Genomic DNA, 24,005 nt, shown 5'->3' on the forward strand with positions numbered 1-24,005 from the left:
GACTTTCAGGCACCTTTGTCCATTTTCATCCAAGCGCATTTTAAACGTGTTCAGAACTATGTGCTTTAATCTCTTCCCCACACTGTATTTTTAAATTAATCTACATTTTCACAGTGTAGGTCATGAGACATTATAGTTAGGTCAGAACGTAAGATGCACCTTTAATGAATGTTGTATGTAATTATATAATGTTGCTCTTAGTCTGAACGCCAGCTGTTTTATCAAGGCTTTACACAGCATTCATAATTCATGAAGGGCTGCTCTGTGCAGCTGCAAAAGGTGCTTTCTGGCTGCTCAGCACTCAAATGGAGCTGGCCACGAGGCTCTCTGAACTCCCTGCTTTATGGCCAGCAGGACAAGAAGGAGATGAGGTTATTCAAGGTAAATGTTGATAGATAGAAAGCAGACACATAAAGGTAATGGCAAACATATAGGTTATTAGAGGTAATAATGCTTCGGATCTTGCTTCAACAATTCAGAAAGCAGTGATTTATGCGAAGCTGCCCAGTTCAGCTAGAGTCCAGATCCTGGCTTCGGGAAATAAACTTCACACCGCCCCACTATTATTAGAAAACCAAGAAGAGGCTATACCTTCTTCTTCTTGGATATAATTTTATGAAATGTGCAGGTTCAAGTTAATATAGTGGGTCCTTGGTATCCACTAGGTTTGGGTTCTAGGATTCCCAGTAGATAACAAAATCCGTGGACACTCAAGTCCCATTAAATACAATGGCATAATGAAATGGTGTCCCTTGTACAAAATAGCAAAATCAAGGTTTGCTTTTTTTGGAATTTATATCTTTTTTGAATATCTTCAAACTGTGGCTGGTTGAATCCGTGCAAGCTGACCAGATGTAATAACTACAAAGGAGGATAAAACACTGTAACATGTAGGACGTCCAAGAAAAAAATGGAGGTCATGACCAAATAAAAGCTAAAAACATCCATATCAATATAAATTCATGCTTCTTTGTCGTGCTCAAAATGGAAGGCATTTTGGAATTCCTCCTGGACAGAATGTTGAAATGGAGGACATGTCATAGACAAGTAGGATGTTTGGTCACCCTGTCTGTGGATAAAGGATCCATAGGTATGGAGGGCCAACCGTACTTCTGAAACGTAGCCCGTCAAATTTTCTTTTTGTGTATGTGTATGCAAGAAGTTTCAGCTTTTAAAAGAAACATAACTTCTATATCTGTCTATCTATCTCTGGTCAGCAATCATTTCTATGAACAGCCTTTCTGGGAGGAAGTGTGAGCATGGATCTCTGGGAAGTGGCAGCTGTGGCTGCATCTACACTGGGATCTGTAGTTTTGTAGGATATTTAGCCTTCCCTGTCAGAGAACTCCGGTGCCACAACAAACTACAAATCCCAGGAAAGAAAAATTGCAAGGCTTTTTCTCTTTCTCTTTAATGCTCCTTCACCTGCCCAGCACTAACGATGTTTTCTGTGGGGGTTAGAGACCCAGCCAAACCCACCCTCAGGGCAGGAGGATCACATCCAGAATAAAATAGTAAGGATTACTTAGTCCCGCCGGGGGCCATGTCTGAAAATGATGGGGCTTTGTGCTGGAGATCAATTGATAATGGTTCACGTCTGGATTCAGAGCAGGGTGACTAAATGCCAGGATGACAAGGCTCTGCAAAATGTAGGACATTCGAGGGAAATGGAGGACGTTACCAAATACAAGCTGAGAACACTCATAGAAATGTAAATGCATGCTTCATAGCCATGCTCAAAATGGAGGTCACTTTGGAATTCTTCCTAAACAAAAGGTTGAAATGTAGGACAAGTCCTGGAAAAGGAGGACGTCTGCTGATCCTGATTCAGAGGGAGGTTGAAACAAACAAAAATGTTCGAAGGTGCTGTTCAGGTACACACCGTTTTGGACAGTGGCTTTGTGTCTACTACTTGAGGAAAAGACACAGAGTCCTGCAATGCTGTGTGTCACTATTATTATTATTATTATTTATTGTGACACAGCATTGCAGGACAGTTTGCACAAAGGATCACACTCTAATAATAATAATAGTTTGAGCCTTTGTACAAACTGAGTCCTGCAATGCTGTGTCACATCATCATCATCATTATTATTATTGGGGTGTGAGCCTTTGTGCAAACTGAGTCCTGCATTGCTGTGTCACGTTATTATTATTATTATTAGAGTGTGACCCTTTATGCAAACTGAGTCCTGCAATGTTGTATCAAATTATTATCATTATTATTATTATTATCATTATCATTATTATTATGAGTGTGTGAGCCTTTGTGCAAACTAAGAAGGAGCTCCACTGCCACCTTCTGTCCACCTGGAGTACTGCAGGAGCTACACCAGGGCGTCGTGAGCGAGGCCAGCGCCTAACTTTCCCTTAACTTAGCATCCTGCAGGACAGCACGCGCACCGCCGCCCAACCGCCTTCCCCCCTTTGGAAGAGCGCGCGAGCCGCCCGTTGGTCACGTGGGTTAGCAACAGGCAGCAGCCAGTTAGCGAAGAGGCTGTCAGGTGGCTCGCGTTGTCAAGGGCTCGCACGGCGCATGCGTGGAGAGGGGTTTTTCTCCCCCTCCTTTCTCCCCCATTTTTTCCTGAAGAACATTGGAGTAAAGGCGTCTCTTGTCTGTAGGCGCCTTCAGTCCCAGTCCCTGAAAGAGAAATAAGTTTTCACTGTTTCAAAAGCAAGAGGCAGCTGCCACAGAGGCTTTATCTTCCCCTCAGCCTCATCCACACACTGCAAAAATAATCCACTTTGGTACCACTTTAACTGCCAAGGCTCAGTGCTGTGGAATTCTGGGAACTGTAGTTTTTTTTTTTGAGACATTTAGCTTTCTCTGTCAGAGAGCTCTGGTGCCACAATAAACTACAAGTCCCAAAATTCCATAGCATGGAGCCATGGCAGTTAAAGTGGTGTCAAACTGGATTATTTCTGCAGTGCGCACACTGCCCTCAAAACACAAATTGGCCTCAGACTGGAAATTTGGAGAAGGGAGTTTTTAGCTTGCTTTCCCAAGTATCCACCTTCTGGTGAAGATGAGGGAAGTCTTTAAATCTAGGCAAGAGGCGCCATCACAGCCTATTGCTTTTTGCATTTGGGGATGGCCCTCTGAGAAAGCAGGCTTCTCTCTTTGATAGATAAAAAGACCTAAAGGCGTCAGATCCTTTGGAAGCTAAGCAGGGCCAGCCCTGGTTAGTACTTGGATGGGAGGCCACCAAAGACTACCAGGTGTTTTAAGGCTCTCTTTCAGAGGAAGGAACTGACAAAAGCACCTCTTGAGTATTCCTTGCCTTGAAACCCCTATGAAATCCAAGGAGTCACCATAACCTTTAAAAAGAATCTAAAGACGTATTTCTTTTCCCAAGCCTTCCCACCGTGAGATATTATTGTATCCCTTACCCCTTTTATCGACGACCCTGGAACGTGTATATTGACTCCCCCTTCCATCTGGCCCTTTGTTGTTATGATTATTGTGCCTTTTTATGCTGTTTTAATCGATTTTATTGGAATGTTTTTATATTATTATTGTATTGATCAAACCCTGGAAAAGCGGATTACAAATAAACCATATTATTATTATTATTATTATTATTATTATTATTATTCCTATAGACAGTCACTACAGGAATGAGAGCCAGCATGATGTAATGATTTGAGCATAGGACTATGCCTCTGGAGATCAGAGTTCAGTACCCCAATAGTGTTGCATTAGAGTTGCCATAAACTGGAAACAACTTGAAGGCACACAACAGAAGAGCCAGTGTGGTTTAGTGGTTTGAATGTTGGACGATGAGTCTGAAGATCAGGGTTCGACTCCCCACTTGGCCACGGAAACCCATTGGCTGACCTTCTCACATTCTCTCAGCTGCAGAAAACCCCATGATAGGCTCACTGTAGGGTTGCCCTAAATCAGGAATGGCTTGAAGGCACACAACAACAATATAGGATTCCATTTATCTAGACCTCTTTGAGGGTGAAACTTGAAATATGTTTGCAGTAGGCATGAGAATACAGACTTACAAAGGATTCAGAGAATTGCTCATGTAGCCGTGATAATATGTACATTTATTTATATGTTTATTTATTTTGCAGTACTCAATGGCTCCTCTGCACTGAAGATGCAGTTTGACACTGCTTTAACTGCTGTGGCCCCATCCTATGGAATCCTGTAGTTTGTTATGGCACCAGAGCTCTTTGACAGAGAAGGCTAAATATCTTCCAAATTTACAAATCCCAGAATTCCATAGCATTGAGCCTTAGCATTGAACATTGGGTCAGACTGCATTAATTCTGCCATGCATATGCATCTTGGATGTCTGGGCAGAGAGAAAATCTCAGACATTCAAGAAAAATGTTGGACATTACAAAATAAAAGCCAAAAAAAAAACCCCACATGAAAATGTAAATTCATGCTTCTTAGTCAAGCTCAAAATGGAGGACATTTTGGAATTCCTCCTGGACAGAAGGCTGAATGTAGGACATGTCCTGGAAAAGGAGAGCCTATGGTCACCCTGGAATAGGATCTAAAAGAACCTTCCATATGCCACATGCACTGTGGGTAAGGCCACAAAGAATATGAACCCTAATGGAAACTGAAGCAACTACTATGGGAGCATTTTTCTGCCCACCCACCCAGCCAGCCCAAAAATGCTTTGATATGTTTTTTTCCTGGCTCTGGGTTGACATTTTACCTGTTTAGCTGTGGGCTGCCCCTGAGTATTCTGGCCTCAAATTCCTCCCTGAATTCACCCCTTGCCTTTTCTCTGTAAGCTGCAAGTTTTCGTCTCATAGCAAAGGACAGGCAGTTCCCTCCCATTACAGCCCCTGGAGTTATTATCTGGATAAAATCTCTGTTATTCACACGCGTCCTGAATGCACCCGATTAAGTTGGGGAGGGTGGGCTGCCAAAAAACCTCACTTAATCCAAAATAACTGATGACCCAGGATAAAATGCTGCATACCAAAAAAGGGGTTCTGAATGTATTCACATTGCCAACTCCCTCTTTATTCAAATGCTTGCAGGTGTGAACAACTAAATTTTCAGAGATGCACATTGATGCAGACTGGTGTGGTTCCATAGTGTGAATAACAAACCTGGAATGCATGAGTTAGATGATACGCATTGTCACGCTAAAACCAATGTGTGAATGACCCCCCTGTTCATTGCTGAGCACCTTTGCTGAGGTCAAAACATGGTGCCCAACCACAATATCGACATTGGGCACCTCATTCTGATCTGTGAGCAACTCATGCCCACAGTGGTGGCACCAGACAGCTCTCAGGGATCATGAGTGAAAAGGCAGCCACCATTGTTGCTGAGGAGTGAGCTAAAAACCCATAGCAAAAAGTGAGTTATTTAAATGTGGGTTAGGGGGAGGAGGCCCTGAATCGGCACAGGTGTCATGAAGGCCATCCAAACCCAATTCACAGTTGTGGCCCTGTGTCATGTAAACAGAATGCAGTGGGCCCAGGGAGAATTTGGGGTAAATAATCCACGTAAACAAGGGATGGGTTTTACTCCAGTTTGGGGCCGTTCGCACTCACGCCTGTTTCCACAGCTAGTTAACTCAGAAGTAATCCCAGCCCAGTCTTAGCCTTTCTCACTACTGTGACATTATATGGGCTCACCCTGTGCTCTCAGGGTTTGGCCCTGAAATACCAGGGAATGGGAAGCTACTGGCCTGGCAAATCTAAACGGCATCCCTGTGTTAAAACTACATGTCAAACTATGACAATGGGGATCTTCTGCACTATAGCTATGGGGCTTTCCTTGCCTTCTCTCATTAGGATGCAAAATTTAAATTACAGTCTAAGAGACTGGAAGGAAAACAGCTGGATAGACTGATGCTCTTGGACTCTGTTATCTAAAGCAGAGGTGGGAAATGTATGGCCCTTTCAGTGTTGCTGGACTACACTTTCCATCAGGTTTAGCCAATAGACTGACTAGTGAAAGATATTAGGAACAGCAGTCCAACAAAATGTGGGGGCTTACTTTGCTCACCCATGATCTAAATGAGTGTCTTCGTCTAAAGATCCAGTTATTCACTGGTAGATTTGAAGGTAGGGTAGCGAGTAGTTAAGATGCAGCATTACAACCTGCATGTTGTCATGTGCTTTAATATTCACTGTAAAAGACTAGTCATTTATCAAATTATTAATCAGGCAAAAGTGGAACAGGGCACACTATTCCCAGAGAGACTGGGCCAGCTTGACCTTTTCTTTTTTACTTTCTGACTGCTTTTATTTATTCACCACAAAAGTCTTCCCTTCTCTGTAGAGAAAAGTTTCACTTCACTGGAAGGAAACCACACTTAAATCTGAAATGCTTTAGTCTGTCCTCAGCTGACCCCACTCCAGGGTATTAATGCCCTTTTTCAAGAGAAAAAGAGACCTGAGTGCACCACTCAGTGAAGATGTGAGATGCCCTGTGCAGTAATCCTATCATTGCTTCTGATTTATATTCTATTCCCTTATTCACTCCAGTATCCTATTTGCCTTTTCTACAAGAGTCATACATTGTCCTACTTGCTGCAAGGGTTTTACTGAAATAACCCCTGGAGCAAATTTCCTTTCAGGTCCACTTGCTGTGAATTACTGTTCCATTTAAAATGTACTTTTTCTCTTGGTTCATCGCATCCAAATTTATGTAACATTTGAATTACATTTTCTTTTTTACTAGCCCAGGTTCTCTTCAAGAGAGCTATCATTTTGAAACAACTCAAGCTGTCTCTCTTTATACTTTTGAATTCTGTACCTTCCGGTGAATTTGATATCTTACATTTGCCTATTAACTAGTTACCTACTAATTGCTAATAATCAAATGCATAATAAAAAAGAAGACTTTCCCCAAGGTCGACACAAATACTAGTTTGTATTTAATTGCTACAAATAAAATGCAAACTTCTGCACACCTACTCAGAAGCAAAGATTGAAACGTTAGGTTTGAAAAGTAATTTGATAATATTAAATGTTGGAAATTGAGAAATCAGTTTGTTACAATTGATGCCAAAAAAGGAAATCCTTTACTCTGTTGAGTTATTATTTGTTAACTCAGTATTTAAATGTTAGTTTTTGAACAGATTGTGGGATTTACAGAAAATGGCATGGAGGTTGTTGCCATTAATCCTGGGAAACATTTTGTTACTGGCACCTTCAAAAAAAATTTTGCACCTTTTAAAAATCCTTTTCCCCAACCTCTCCCCCCACCCCCAAGATGGACTGCAAAGCCCATTATACAAGTGTTACTTGCCAGTGGTGGAACTTCAACAGATCTGAAAATATTTAAATATTAGAAGGGATGTCATGTTGAGGATGGTGCAAGCTTGTTTTCTTCTGCTCCAGAGAATAGGACCCAGAACAATGGGTGCAAGTTACAGGAAAAGAGATTCCACCTCAACATTAGGAGGAACTTCCTGAAAGTGAAGGCTGTTAGACAGTGGAACACACTCCCTGGGAGTGTAGTGGAGTCTCCTTCCTTGGAGGTCTTTAAACAGAGGCTGGATGGCCAGCTGTCGGGGATGCTTTGATTGAGATTTCGTGCATGGCAGAATGGGGTTGGACTGGATGGCCCTTGTGGTCTCTCTATGATTCTATGAAAACTATCAGGTTGGGGGAAAACTCTCCTAAAGAACAACCCATTCAGTTAAATTTTGTTAGTGAGCTGTCTTTTCCACTTCTTTTCTACTCTTTCTCAACTTCATCGATATGTACACTGAACACTTGTCCTTCAAACACCTTGTTTATCAAAGATTAATAAAGAGTGATGTTAAATGTAAACAAGAAAGAAAATGTTTACTTGGGCTACAGGACTGATCCCCTGCATAGGTGGCAATAAGTGGCTGGCTACAGAGATTAGTCAGAGAATCAAAGGTGGATAATTCTTAATCAGAAATATTTTGAGTGCCTGTACGCACATGCCAAACATTTTTCTGCACTGCATAACTGCATGCTCTCTGCCTCCTATTTTATATCAAGAAGTGTAATCTGTATAGTTTTTTTTTTAAAAAAAAAAAACATAAGCAGGAATGGGAAGATGTACATTTAGATAGCTTTATTCAGATAGCTGTATCTTATGGCAACAAGCTGTGCCCTTAACAGACCTCTCAAAATGTGTGATCCATTGAAGACAGTGTGTGTGCATGTGTGAGAAAAGCAAATGAGAAGCATGGGTGGGGAAGACAATAGTCAAGAGAGAGAGAAAGCAAGGGAATTTGAGTGGGGGGAATCCCACTTAGTTGGCCAAGTGCCTGGCACTTTGTGAGCAATAATAAACATACTACAAGATTTAGAAAAGGTACATTGGGATTATTTTTGAATAAGCATAGGAAAGGCATACATTTAACTAAATAAACGCTTAAGCTCTAAATAAATAGCTCCAGTTTCACAAAGCATATGACCCACTTTTAGCAGAGGTGAATAAAAGACTGAACTGAGGGAATTTCGATTTTGTCATTTTCTATAAGGGACATAATTTTACTACACAATTGTATATAATGGGTCTTGAACATCCACAGATTTTGGTGTCCATGGAGGCTGGTGGAACCAAACCTCAGTGGATAAGAAGGGCCCACAGTACATTAGGAACCAGAATAAAGTAACAGGAGACAAATATGGTACTTTGTCCATATGATGAAAAGGCATGACTCATTAGAAAAGACAATAATGGGGCGAAGCAGACAGAGCAGAAGAAGAGGCCAGAGGCTGCTCCCAGCCCAATTGCTATGGGACTGCTGCAGGACCATGGCAACCAGATGCCATGGTCGCAAATAAGCAGTGAAAGGGAGCAGTAAGAAACCGCTCCTTTTGTGGCCAAATTTGGGTGGACTCTGAGCATCCTCTGTACAATCCGGGGGCATGCGTCATGTTCACGCCCCATCCCAGATTGGCCTGACAGCAGTCCTTTTGGACTGTCTGTTTGAGGCCAATGCTAGAAAAGGTGGAGGGCAGTAGGAAGAGTAGAAGACCACATACCAGAAAGATAGACACAATTTAGAAGGCCTTGGCCCTGAGCCTGCAGGACCTGAGCAGAGCTGTTGAGGGGTCTTGGAGATATCTTACTCATATGGTTATCATTAATTGATGTCAGCTGAAGGGCAGTTACCAACAACAGCATGTAAAATGTTCTTCCAAGTGCTGTGCAGACTCTATACTGCATGAACAAAACAATCCACAATCTTTCTGTTTTAACCACATTGTTCTCCTGTCTCATCCATTTGAATATCGTTATCGGGTAGCTAAGAAAAGGTGTATCTCTAGAAGACTTTCTAGGAAACAGTATTAATTTTCATAAATTGCATCCCTGCTATTGCAGTATGTGTTAATAACAATATTAAAAAATTTAATAGACTTCTGAGCCTAGTCCAGCTTTTATTAGTATTTAAATCTAAACAAACACACTTTATAGCCAATAAACAATAAAATTAGACTCTGAGATTTCAAAAGAAATCCTGAAATAAAATGCACTTCTCTAAAATGCACTCTTATTAGTGGTAGTAAAACGGTAAATATACTGGAAAAGCAGCAATCAAAGTGTTTGCCTGGTGCATTTATTATCTTTTCAGAGCAATGAGATAATACTACTGAAGATTACAAACATTTGTGCAGTCCTCAAAATGTCCCTGTTTATTGGAAAGTTCTCTTCCTTTTACAAGCTGCAATATCCTACCATAAATAGTGGGAAAATTTATTGCAATTATGCTGGCAAAGTGAATACTGTGAAGTCGAAGGCTTTCATGGCCAGCATACATACTTTTCTGTGGGTTTTTCGGGCTATGTGGCCATGTTCAGGAAGAGTTTCTTCCTGACGTTTCGCCAGCATCTGTGGCTGGCATCTTCAGAGAATGCTTGCCTGGAAAGGAGTTGGGTATATATATCCTGTGTGACCTGGGAAGGCAGGAGTGATTTGCATGTGGATTGTTCTGTTGCTAATGTTTGCATATCCTCCCATCCTGAGGCCTGCCATTAGCAACAGAACAATACACATGCAAATCACTCCTATCTTCCCAGGTCACACAGTGTATGTATATATATATATATATATATATATATATACACACACACACACACACACACACACACACACCCAACTCCTTTCCAGGCAAGCATCCTCTGAAGATGCCAGCCACAAATGCTGGCGAAATGTCAGGAAGAAACCCTTCTAGAACATGGCCACATAGCCCAAAAAACTCACAAAAGACTAAAGTGAATACTGTTGCTATCATTCAATACTTGCAAACTGTGGACCATGTATGCATTGTGCATTGCAAGATTTAGAGTATTTATAGTGCAAACTGTGTGAAGGTCTTCAGTAGTCATGTTCGGCTTAGACATTCTGCATTAGGGGCCTGAAGTGAATTTTGCTATTATCTCTAGCCTCTGATCAGAGATAATGGGGGGATTCTTCTAAGTACTGTTGATCATGTCATGGTCAGTGGTCAGAAACAAAAATGGGATCCCTTCCTCTATCTTGCTTATATTCCCAACTATATAACTGATAAAGGCGTTACACTGCCTCCAAATCATGGTTGTGATGGGTGAGGTGTCTCATTCCACAATGCTAGAGTAAGATGCTCCCTCTGTTTGGACAATGGGTTGCCAAGAAGTAAATGTTTCCATCGATCACATATATAGGGTGGATAAACTTACTGCCGTTTGTCATAGTCTTTGCTTACCTAGACATCTAAAAAAGGAGTTAAGTTAATTTGTGATATAAAATTGTTCTTATTAAATACAATCATATAAATAAAACTAAATAAATTTACATTGTGTCAGCCACAGAGTCAGTCCCCTAAAGAAAAAATGTTGCACAAACCAGCCTGACAATATTTAATTCAGAAACATTTCTGTTGAGAAACTCTGCCACATAGATCCTAATGTGTATGCTTACGTCACATCTCCAGGGTCAAATTTAGTGATAATTTAGCTCATCTACATGAGATTTTTTTTTCAAATTTATAATTTCCAAAGGGCACATCTGCTAGCATTCTATTATAATTTTCTTAACTCCGTTTCTTTCATTAAGGAGCTAATTTTGTTCCCAAGTGGATCATTAGCTTTTTACCCATTTTGATTAATTTAATTTGTACTACGAAGAGCTACCTACGGCTTCATGAACTGAATGGGAACTTTAGCTTGCATTATAACCTAGTCTTTGGAAATCTTGTCAAGTCTAATTGCATTGTAAGAAATTTAAATTCATTTCCTGTGACATTATTTCAAAAGCTATAAGAAACAAAGTCTGCACAACCATCATCACATGGCTCTCTTCATTTCATGAGATGTGGGCAGGGCATGTCTCTGGAGTGTAGCTCAGCAGCTCCCAAATTCCTTATATACAGGGATGCTAACTTAATGAAACATCTGCAGCTTTTTTTGAGTTGCTACATTTATTCAGAGGCCAAAAGAAAGAAAGAAAGAAAGAAAGACTGGTAAATGGTTCCCCCTGATTTCCACCGATACCATTGATTTACCCCCAGTGAAACTTTTGACATATTTATTGTAGAATAATATTTTGGTATTTTGCCAACAAAGTCATTTATACCTGCATTTCTGTTCACCTTGGAAAACAGCCCAGAATGCACTCGATTCCCCTCTGGAGGGAGACTACTGAGAAAAGACAAGATGTTAGCTACACATTTGACAAGCTCTTTTTCCAAGATTTGTTATGGTAGTTATGGAAATAACCACAGAGTAGTGGTAGAAGCAAGGTAGAATTTCTACAACCTTGCTAACCAGAAGAACGATATTTGGGGAAATTAAAGAGATGGAGAAAAGATGGGTTTGATCAATACTGTAAACAGTGATAGGAAAACACCTGCAGGTGTTTCTGCTGAATACAGAGCCCAAATAGAGAGGGCAGGGGAGGTACTGGAGATACTAGATGTCTCCTTGGGTCTCCTAGTTCCAAAGCTGCCAACCCAATTTGATAGGCCTCAGGACTAGGTCCAATAATTCTGCCAGCCTGAAGCTATGCAGAGTTAACTAGGCCTAGAATTTGTTATAAGTTGGGCAGATATTTTGCCAATTTCAGGCTTTGAAGGTAAAAAAAAATATTAATGGAAAGTGTGTACTGTTGACTCTCCATAGTCACTGATTCTGCATCCACAGATTTATTCATCTATGACTTGAAAATATTCCCAAAAGCAAACCTAGGTTTTGCCATTTTATATAAGGGACACCACTGTATATAATGAGACTTGACTATCCACAGATTTTGGTATCCATGTGGGGTCCTAGAACAAAATCTCTGTACTTCACTGTACTTGGTTAATGAATGGTGCCTTCACAGGACAGTTAGTTCTTTCTTAGCATGGTGTACAAATTTCTGTAAATAGACATAATATAAATATCAACACTAAGAAGCCCAGTAAGTTATACAAAAAAGTTAGAATAAAACCAAGTGCAATTAATTAATAGAACAGACCTTAATTATGCTGATGACAGATAGCCAGATCTTAGTTCCAGGACTCTATTGGTTGAAAAATAGAGTCTGGTTATAAGTTATAAAATGACAGTCTGGTTGGAAGCTAAATAAAAGCAGATCTCAGGCCAGATAGTGTAGCACCTTTGAGACTAACTGAAACAAAGAAGTTGGCAGCATGAGGTTTCGTAGACTTCAGTACTTCTTCAGATACATCTGATGAAGTAGACTGAAGGGGATATACAGATGGGCGGCATGTAGCCACCCCTTTTCATCCCGGATTGGGGGCGTGGCTACCTCATGCCATGGCCTCCAGAGGACACAAAAAGAAGCTGTGAAAAGTAGCTTCTTTTCAGCATCCTAGAAGGGTAGTCATAAGCACGCAGGTGCACCATGGTGACGCCCCTTCCTCACTGCGCCATTTGGGCACTGTGCCACAGTGACATCATTATGGCTCACGCCGTGTAAATTGGCATGTGCCAAAATGGTGCCATGGGGGCGGGCTCACGGCATCGAGGGTGCGGGTGCTACGTCATGACTCCCACAGGCCAGTAGTCTATGAAAGCTCATGCTGCCAACTTCTTTCTTTCAGTTAGTCTCAAAGGTGCTACAAAATCTCTCTACATACTGATTCTACAGGCTAATACAGCTATATTTTTGAATTCAAATAGAAGCAAGCAATTTTATTCCATGCAATTTTAAATATGCTGTCAGTTTCCAAGGCTGGAAACCATATCATATAATGCTGGTAACAGAGAGAAGGCCACTGCTCTTTAAACAATTGACTTGGACATATAAAATGTATTTCATATCCAGTATGATAAGATAGGTAACAGTATGATAAGATATGAGCTATATTGTACTTAAGTATGCATTTGTATATTATGAGTATCATGCTCCTTGTAAGTCTGAACAAAGTTGCTTATAAGTTGTGCAAGCCTAGATTCTGCAATGCCTAGAAATAAGAATATGTGCCTACCTAGACTATTTAAATCTAAAAGCCAGTGTGGCATAGTGCTTTGAGCTTTGGACTACAGCTCTAGAAACCATGGTTCAAATCTCCACTTGGTCATGGAAACCCACTGGGTGACCTTGAGGGAGTCACACACTCTGCTTCAGAAAACCCCATAGGGTCACCTTAGGGTTACCATAAGTTATAAAAGACTTGAAGGCACACAACAACAGCAACAACAACAACATGTAAAATCTAGGTTTTCTGAACTGCCTTATTTTGCTTTTCTGTTGTTGTTTTTGTTGTTGTTGTTGTCAACTGCCATCAAGTCGACTTTGGCTTATGGTGACATAATGAGAATGAGAAATGTCCAAGGCATCTTGACATCAACAGTCCTGCTTGCAGGTCTTGCAAATTCAGGGCAGTTGCTTCCTTGATTGAGTCTATCCACTTGTAATGGGGTCTTCCTCTTTTTCTACTGCCTTATACCATACCATGCATCACTGTCCTTTCTAGTGAGTCATATCTTCCCATAATATTTCAAAATATGATAGTCTCAGTTTAGTCATCTTGGCTTCTAGGAAGAGGTCAGGCTTGATTTGCTCTAAGACTCATTTATTTATTTGGCAGTCCAGGGTACTGTAGTATGCAGTACAAGCATCCACAAGAAGTGATACCATATTTGGGGCAACTCAATAGCATAAAACTATTTCCATTGTTAATGGGAGTTGAAATTTTATTACCCGTCTTGTATTGTTCTTTGTCTCTAGTTTTCACATGCCAAGTAATGGGAGTGGCCTCTGTCTGTATTGAAATCCCTCAGCACCATCTTAACAGAGAACATCTAAGACAGAATGTAAGTCTATGATTCTAACATCGTCACCATTTGAATCCTGTATAGTTTTTAAAATCTTTATCTGATGAAGAAGCCAGTAAAGGTTCAAAAGCTTGCATAATATATTTTATGCTTTGGAGTTGGCCCCTAAAAGATATCACTACTTTTGAATTTTGCATTTTTTGTATATTGCTGCATGGTCAACATGGCTACCCCTGATTATATTTTTATATCAATTAGATGTGAGTATATATAGACTGATCTGGATCTTAATGATCTCCTGTATATTGTCAGCCAAGCTAGTCTAATGCTGAATCATTTAACCTCCCTAGTCTATTTATCTTGGCTGACCATCTCTGTCCATGGCTCCATGAAGATATTTCATCTGGCAGCCTTGAACGTTTCCCTTTCATTGAAACCCTTACTTTATCTCAGTGTGTGCACGCACACGCACCCTGGTGAATTATTGCTATAATGAGATAAAGATCTCTAGCCAAGGAATGATTCTTATTATAAAGTCCCCATGTTCCTCCAAGAGACTTCCCCTGGGTATATATTAAAACCAAAATGGCCACGCACAATCATTTAAATCTACAAAACTCAATTCATTTTGACTCCCTCCAGGCAATTGTCTTACAAGTGACCTAATAAGGACGAGTTGTGACTGTCTCCAAAGAGTACATGGGAACATCGTGCAGCCATTCCCCAACATTTTCAGAAAGAAATTATTTCTGCTTTCATGTTGTCCATTTTGAGAGAGGAACTTTTCAGATCTGTTAAGCTAGGTTCTTGGGAAGGAAATTGGAAGAAATAAATAAATCCGGTGCTCTAGAGCTGACTTAGAGGTTACTAAAATGTTACACTTTTTTTCAATAGAAAATTGGTTATTTTGATCAGTGAAAAACAGATTATAGGCAATTTCTGTATTCCCTACCAGCATATTATTTTCTAGTTATCCCATACTTCATGAATTCAGATGTGGCTTCAGTGACACATGCCTGGATTACATCACATTTGGATTATTATAATGCACTCTGTGCGCAGCTGCCTTTTGACACAGTTCAAAGCAGCAGTTCCAAAATGTTGTGGCTAGGCTGCTGACTGGAACTGGCTATAGCAGTGATGGTGAACCTTTTACAGACCGAGTGCCCAAACTGCAACCCAGACCCCACTTATTTATTGCAAAGTGCCACGTCCCTCTGGCTTTCTAGTAGGAAACTCTGGCAAACTCTGTGCTAGGGTGACAGCATGTGTGCCCACAGAGAGGGCTCTGAGTGCCACCTCTGGCACGCATGCCATAGGTTCGCCATCACTGGGCTATAGGAAGCATTTAAGCCCCTTACTGAAACTTCTCTACTTTCTGACTGTCCATTTTTGGGCAGAATTCAATATTGAATATGTTGGTTCTGGTCTTTAAAGCCCTATACAACATGGGTCTAGACTATATGAAAGACCATAACCCAAGAGACGAATGTATACATGGACATCACCTGATGATCAATATAGATATCAAATAAATCACATAATTAGAAGCAGAAGACAAAGAAGCTCCATTCTCTGTAAAAGCAAGACCAGGGGCAGATTGTAGCACAGGCTAGCTTAGATTCAGAGTTCTTCTGGCTTCTGGTCAATGAGGCTGAATAGTGCAAATCTATTTCTTTTTTTTTTCTTTTCTTTTTTTACTTTATCTTTAAATACTATGTTTTTACCCATGTTGGCCTCCTGACTACTACTCTTTTTTTGCCAACGAGCAAAGTTCTTCTTACCTAGACAGGTCTTCAGAAGGTTGGGACAGAAGTATTTCCAATGAACATGCTGTATTTATTTTTAGATGTGCTAATATGTGTTGAATGTGTTTATAATCATTATAAATAAATGTTTTAATTAGAAAAAAATACTATGTTTTTATTTGTGGTTTGTTGTGTTTTATTTTTATTGTTCCTATGTTTGTTGTTACCCGCCTCAATCCAATACAGGGAGAGGTGGGATACAAATAAATATGATTATTATTACTACTACTACTATACTACTACTACTACTACTACAGGGATGTTTTTCAGATTGTATTTCGGTTTGATAATTGATTTCTTATTCTTCTTTAGCTTTACTCTAATATCTAATATCACTTTGGAGGTATGCTGTTTAAATGATGCATGCGTCCTAAGAGGCCAGAAGCTGCGCCAAAGCCATGCTCCAGTCCTAAGAACTGAAGCGCAGCTTTTGGCCTCTTAAGATGCGTGTGTCATTTAAATAGCATACCTCCAAAGTGACCCGAAGCAGCTTTATTTTGGCCTGTCTGTACAGGCCCATTGAAAGGGAAGAATGCAACAGGACATTGGCCTCAATTCTGTTGCTAGTTCTACCTAAAGAATGCCCATTGAATCAATGGGATTCACCTATTTGTTGACTTACCATTCAAAAAAATCATAGATCCTTGAATGGGCCAACTTTAGTTGGGACTAACCAAGAAGACTTTGAGCATTATCAGCAGCCAAAAAAGAACGAAAACCCTCATTGGATGACAGATGAAACTTCAATCGGTTAAGGACTGGTGAGAAGCAAAAATAAAAGGGGACAGAAATAGGGTCAGAATCTGTTGGATTGTACACAGGAACTAAGAGAACTACTATAACAACCAAAGCAGAGAAATATAAGATGACAACAATAACAAAAAGTAGAACAAGAGACTCCTTTCACAAGTTCTGAGAAATCAAAAAGAATTTAACCCAAGTTTAAACGGAGATGCTATACAACCAGCAGGGGAACACACTACCTAATCAAGAAGAAATAAAAAAGATGTTGGAAATAATTCTCTGAAGAACTATGGTATATTAAAGAGATGAAAGCATGACAGATTCGTTCAAGGAAGAACCATTTAAAGAAGAAACCCACAATATAGAAAGTAAAGTGGAAGCTGCACTCAAAACACTTGGGGGTTATAAATCACCAGGAACAGGTGGAATACCAATACAGCTGTTTCAAGCTACAGAGACAGAATCCACTCCAATTATTTAAAAAAAATCTGCCAACAAATATTGAAAACAAAACAGTGGCCAAAGATACATCCCATCCTCCAAGAAAGGGGACACCAGGGAAAACCCATTTGGCAAAAGGCATGCATTGATGACTATCCCCCTCTGAAAGGAGAAAGAAAATGCTTCAAGGGCGAGCAGAGAGGTAAGCAGAAAGATGCTTCTTTGCCACTCTGTCTCAGCTTACTTTTGTAATGTGATAAGCCTTTACATACAATTTGGAAGGGCAGCAATACAGGAACTAGACAAGATCCTAACGTATAAACATATATAACTGAATTCCAATTTCAGGAATGTCCATGCCGTCACATTTCTGATTTCTATGTATGATTATGAAAGCTGGAGAGTGAAGAAAGCTGATAGGAAGAGAATAAACACATTTGAAATGTAGTGCTAGAAGAGAGTTCTTTGGATACCCTACGCCCTCTCCAGACGGGCCTTGTAGCACGTAACGAATACGTGCTAGGGTTGCCTTGGGATGTCTCTTATAGATGTCCCGCACCCCTAGCATGTATTCCATATGTAAAAATGGTGGCGGCGCCATTTTGATGTGATGGCCGTGCCGCGTCCAAATGATGTGGCGTGGGCATGACTTCTTTGTGCCGCATCAGAAGGGCACCTCGTTCCCTCGGGAACTAGATTGCCACGGGAACAGCACCAGGGGGAAAGGGGCTGCTGCCCTCAATGGTATTTTGGGTGGCTGCCAGAGAAACAGCCTTCCAAGTAGTGCCCTCTCTCTATGTGTAATATCCTCCCAACAAAGATTCATCTCATCAGTATTAATCAGGGGTCGGTCGTTCACACTATGCTATAAATCAGTTTGCAGCCTGGTTTAAAAGTGGGTCATTCACACTTGCATCAGATTTTTCCAACCCGAATTGAGGTGGGCCCGGCACAAATCGCCCTTAACCCAGGTTTTTCGGAAAACGGGGAATTCAGCATATCCTTTCAAAATAATTGATCTTGTTTAACTAGCAGTAAATGGAAACTTTCTGTCCATACAATTTGGCACCGAGGAAGAGAGGGAGAGAGAAAACCAAAGCAAGGGAGGGGGTTCTCCCAGGAACATCATTAGTGTACTTATTAAAAAACAAAACAAATAAAATTTGACAGCTTATGCAAACCTTTGCTGTTGCATGACCGCAGTAGACAATACCTTTGAATACTCACATTGTCAGTATGACAAAAGTGTGCATGATTTGTTTGACATTTTTTTAGAAAATGGGGGTTAAGGGTCATTTTTTCTTCTTTCCTCAGAAATAAAACCACATCAGACTCTACTCCCAAATTTGAGTTATATTTCATTTATACCCCACATTTAAATCTGTGAAAGTTTCTTGACTGAGAGAGTGTGCTTCCCCCACGGCTAACCCATCCCAGGGTTTCTTGTCAGGCACTGTTCTGAGGGGCTTGCCAATGCCATCCTTTGAGGCAAGAGAGTGTAAATCCTCCAAGATGAACCTATAGAGGAGCATTCTTGGCAAGGGCTGTTTAGAGGGGTTTGCCATCACAATCCTCCAAGGCTGAGATACTGTAATCCCCCCCAGGGCAAATCTGTCGAGGAACATTCTTGGTAAGGGTTCTTCAGAGGGATTTGCCAATGCCAGCCTCTGAGGCTGAGACAGTGTAATCCTCCCAAGACAAACCTACCTAGGAGCATTCTTGGCAATAGTTCTACAGAGGGGCTTGCCATCGCCACTCTCCAAAGCTGACGCCCAAACAGTGTGAGGTAGGTGCACATTATTTGATTCACAGGGTTTTTTTAAAAAAGCGAGAGCGATTGAAATGGCGGCTGCATTTTAAACGGATACAAATGGAAATATGAACTCCAACAGGGTTAAATTGCCACTGAGATATGTGATCGGGGTAGATGTAGTGGGAACTTTGATTCGGTATTGCACCATGTAAGCTCCCCAGATCTACTCGGCACAAAAATGTAGGTGTGAATGGGGTCTTAGAAGCCAGGCTAAGGCACCTTCTTCCAGTATGTATTCAGTCCTTGATTTTTATTTTTGCTTTTACTATTTAAGTTTTGTTGCTGGCTCTTAGCTTTTTGATTAACTATGATTTTAAGGCTTTGATACAATTTTGCCTGCTATACTACATTTTGGTCTGATTTTATGAATTGTGTTTTTACATTTAAATCAACATGAGGGCAGTATGTGAAAATCTTAAACAAATAAAATACATGCCACTTTATTGTAAGATCTCATCTTAGGTTCATAACCTAAGCTGGTTGGTTTTAGGACTGGTATTCATTCCCTTTCTTTCTACAAGTTCCCAAGGGAGCTTTCCAATTTGTGGTTTTTCTAGCAACGTTTATTGTGTGCTGTGCTGTTGAAGCCTGGTTTCTTCAAACAGTCAGTTAGGCATTATTTGGATCTTATTTTGTCTCTCGTCATTCGCATTTACATTCTGGTAATTGTTTCCATATGATCCATGGTAACTGAAAAAGAAATTCAACTGCTTTTTACATTGATGGATTATGTAATTATATAGAATATTTTCTGTAACTCCTAAAAGGATAAAGTCATTAGAGGGGATTGTTTAGTTGTTTAGCAAATGGTTGTTTGTTGCTATCATCGTCATCGTCATCATCATCATTTTCATCATCATCATCATTATTGGTTAATTAATTTTACAAAAACATCCCATTTGATGACAATTTATAAGCATAAACTGAATATATATGGTCTGATGCACTTGAGAGAAATAAAATATATAAACTGGCATATTTCATGAAATAAATGAATATTATGTTATTGTTTCATATATTTCTTATTAGCATTTCAATGCTACATAGCTCACAAAACTACAAATTCCAGAATTCCATAGCATTGAGCCATGGTAGTTAAAACTGTGTCAAAGTGCCATGGTAGTTAAAGCAGTGCCACACTGCATTATTTCTGCAGTTCAGGTGCAGCCTGAGTCAGCTGATCATGGAAATAGGCATGAGGGCAGAGTTTGAGGTAAAACCACATCAACTAGTTAATATGATAACCAAGGGAGAGGAGAGACCAAAATATTTTTGGCGGTTGTGCAGGTTGCAAAATGTGCCCGGTTGCTGCACCAGTTGCTGCCATACCCACTAGAGCTCAGATCCTTCATGGTCTTGCTTACAACTTACATGGCACATGGAAGATTTTTCCAAGCTCTGTGCTGTTGTGAAATCTCATGATAACTGACATTATGAGCAACTGTAGCTGGTACTTATTGCATAATGTTCAGTGATATCACCAGGGTCTGTCCCTAGGTCTTGTGGTTTGGCTCTGAAACCACAGGACCTAGGACAATCTTGAACTGGTAACTGGTGAGTAGGGTATCAGTAGAAGGTACAGGTTGCTCCATCCCCCTTCTGTGCCTTCTATAGAAACTGAACAGGCTATCAAAGGACAGAATACCCTTTGTTTAATAAGCAACACCTCTATTTGATTGCTTTTGTATTGATTAATAGCTTGGAATTTATATGTAAAGAAAGAGGGATCTCATACACTCTGTTTTAGCTACTTGGGGGATAAATAAAGTAGCTTCCATCTGTGGCCATCATCAGTGGGTACAGTCACCGAGAATGCTTTTACATTATCTCGCATAGTGATGAAGAAAATCAATTTTTATCCTAAAAGGCAAAGATATTTCTGGAGAAGGTCACAAGACACCAGCAGAGCTCGGAACACATTATTATATCGTTTTATGTTCCACAGATAGAGACTAAAAGAACTGTTTTACTAACTGGAATCCTTCCCATGTTACCTAGAATGCTCTTAAAGATAATGGAGAAGAGAATTTAAACAGATAGTAAAGCAAATTAATTTATAGCCATGAACCGCGGGTGAAGACAACTCACAGTTTACCAAAGCAGTCATTACCAGCATTTTCACTAAGAGGGAATAATCACAGTGGTTGAAATCTTTCTAAGAGTAAGCTCCATTCAGTGCAGTAGGTGTTACCTCTGAATAAATATGTGCAAGATTGCACTTTTTGTTTCTTTTTAAGATCTTCCTGTTAGTTTAATGCTTGACCTCAAAAGATCTGTTGCGTCTTTTGTTAGGATTTGCATACTCTGTTTCATTGCACTCACAATTTCCCAGTTGCTGGCCAATGTTAGAGGCTCTCTCAAGTGACTTATGGTGCTTGACCAACTCTTTGGAAAGCTGTTGTTATTCAAAATTATGGGGGTCCCACAGTGGCGAGTGGAAGAGATTAGGATCTGGAGTGAGGTGTTAGGAGAGGTGAATGACACATTCTTCCCCAACCAAGATTCTTCTGACATTTCCCTCCCCTCCTTTTAAAACAGCTATTCGCTCCAGGACAGAAAGTGCCATTGGCACCACTGTGAGCTTTTCTTCCAGGATTAACAGCACCTTTACAGCTGCAATTTCCATAACTACTGTAGCATAGGAAGAAAGTGTTCACTTCACTCACCAGTCACTCACCTAACCAGGGCTCCAAAGCAAACTTGGAATGTGGAAGTATATTCAAATCATTTACATAATTCATGGCATGGATAGTTTGGCCATAACACTGTGCGAGCTGCAGCACAAACGTACAGTACATCATCCCAAAATGAAGAAACCGTGCCTTTCCTTTAAACATCTTGTTTTATTCATACACAAACTGATACAAATTTAATAGATAGTTAAAACCCCTACAGCTAACAAGCTACAGTTTCTTTAATCAAACAATTGTTGTTGTTGTGTGCTTTCAAGTCATTTCCAGTTTATGGCGACCCTAAAGCAAACTTACCATGGAGTTTTCTTGGCAAGAGTTGTTCAGAGGAGGCTCACCATTGCTTTCCCCTGAGGCTGAGAGCATGTGACTTGCCCAAAGTTAACTTTCTGGGTTTTATGGCTAAGGTGGCAATGGAGCCCTGATCTCCAGAGTCATAGTCCAACACTCAAACCACTACACCACACTGGCTCTCAATAGTCCTAGTTTCAACACACAAATCCATGCTATATTTTCAAAGTAGTGGGCAGCTACAGCAGAAACAAAGTACTGTGGCTGCTTAAATTAAAAACAAGTTTTATTCGGCTATATGCTTATGTAAGCAGTAGCCTACTTTGAATGAATGGGTCTGCTGAAGTGGGTTGTAGTTCACAGAACCTTATGCCAAATTAAACTTGTTTGCCACAGGTCTCTTTGTTGCATTCATGTTATGGAACCCATCATGTTCGAGAACATATATAAAAACTAATAAGAATAGTCTTTTTGAGCAAGAGGAAATGACAAAATCAGATGACACTTATTTTCATTAGTGATGTCTATTGTCCCCAAGGATCAGATAAGGTGCATATTATGATTAACTTGGGGTGATGGGTGGAATCATCTATCTATGGTGCTATGTGAATAATATTCTCATTGTACCGTACATTATATCTACTGCTTATGACTGAAAACCCTTTATGACCAACAACTATAGTACTGTACTATCACTGTAATAAAAAAGGATTGGGTCTATATGAATATGAATTTCTTCCCTTGTAGCAGAAATATTTTAATGTCTCGTTTTCCATAGTTTTTGTTCTTCCATCTCCTGTCTTTTCAGAGACATAGCATTTTTCCAAATCATGTCAACAAACATTTGCTTTGGGTTGGATTGGGTTGGTTGAGTGTTTTTTCCTCCCCAAACACATTTTTCAGCCATCCATAATACAGCATCATGCAGGGAGAAAATGTGTATTTGCAAAATTTTCTTAGGTTGCAGTCTTATTATATATGTCTACTCAGAGTTAGAAGGTCCAGATACTCTAAAGGCACCAGATTCTGTCTAGTCTTTGGAGCTAAGCAGGGTCAGCCCTGCTTAGTAGTTGCAGGGACATAGCCAGGATTTTAGGAAGGGGGGAGGGTCCAGACTAAGTGCCACCATTATAATGGGGCTTGGGGGCGGCGGCGCAGCAGCACACACCATTCATTTTTCTAATGGAAGGGGGGTCCGTACCCCAAGACCCCCCCCTTGGCTACGTCTCTGGTAGTTGGATGAGAGACAACCAATGAATACTAAGTGCTCTAGGCTATATTTCAGACGAAGGAATTGGCAAAATCACCTCTTGTTTTTCTTGCCTTAGAAAACCCTATAAAATTCATGGGGTCACCATAAAACAACAGGCAACCTGGAGGCACAGACATGCACACACTCAAAGTTAAGTGGTATCCACAAGTAAGTGAATATAGAGTTGAAAACCTAAAGGAATGTCTGAAGCATTCCAGCATCTCTTTTTTACAGATAGTAACTCTGTAGCGAAAGCCAACGTGTTGTAGTGGTTTGAGTGCTGAACTATGAATCTGGAGATGTGAGTTCGATTCCATGTTCTGTCATGGAAACTTACAGTATGACCTTGGGTGAGTCATATACTCTCAGCCCCAGAAAACCCCGTGATAGGGTTGGGTCTCCATAAGTCAGGAACAAATTGAAGGCATACAGCAACAACGACAAACTGTAGCAATACTAATTAGATACCTTCTCTTCAGTGAATATTCTCTTGTAAAATCATTTCTATGTATGCTATCATTCTAGCATGTAAAGGGCATACTTGACAGTCTCAAACGCATACAGAAATAAACACAGGCTGTCATGCTATACACTTAAGACAGAGGCTTCAGTAATCTTTCTTCCCTTTCATTGACTGATCAATCATTTGAAGAAGCATTACTGTCAGAAAAATTGTACCGCAGCAGCCACTGTGTATGCTTATTGAAAGAGGTGGTTCAATCAATTATTTATTTGCCAAGTTCAAGGATCAAACCCACTCTGTAGCAGTTTTGCATATTAAGAACAAC

General features: G+C 40.3%; 1 protein-coding gene across 2 annotated transcripts in view; it reads left to right on the forward strand.

The window, feature by feature from the left end:
- The first annotated feature begins 302 nt into the window (after window positions 1-302).
- The window catches only part of RNF182 (ring finger protein 182), a 101,297-nt gene continuing 77,594 nt past the window's right edge, over window positions 303-24,005 (forward strand). The window contains exons 1-2 of one of the 2 annotated variants that reach the window (XM_089518814.1): window positions 303-381; window positions 14,132-14,217. The gene's annotated coding sequence lies outside the window, so the exon portion shown is untranslated. Of the gene's footprint in view, window positions 382-1,840; window positions 1,875-14,131; window positions 14,218-24,005 lie in introns of those variants that run through there. The other variant, XM_089518815.1, reaches the window with a different exon arrangement.

This window comes from Sceloporus occidentalis, unplaced genomic scaffold (genome assembly GCF_023333645.1).
Source record: "Sceloporus occidentalis isolate IW3139 unplaced genomic scaffold, rSceOcc1.0.p SCAF_3, whole genome shotgun sequence".
NCBI classification, from domain to species: Eukaryota; Metazoa; Chordata; class Lepidosauria; order Squamata; family Phrynosomatidae; genus Sceloporus; species Sceloporus occidentalis.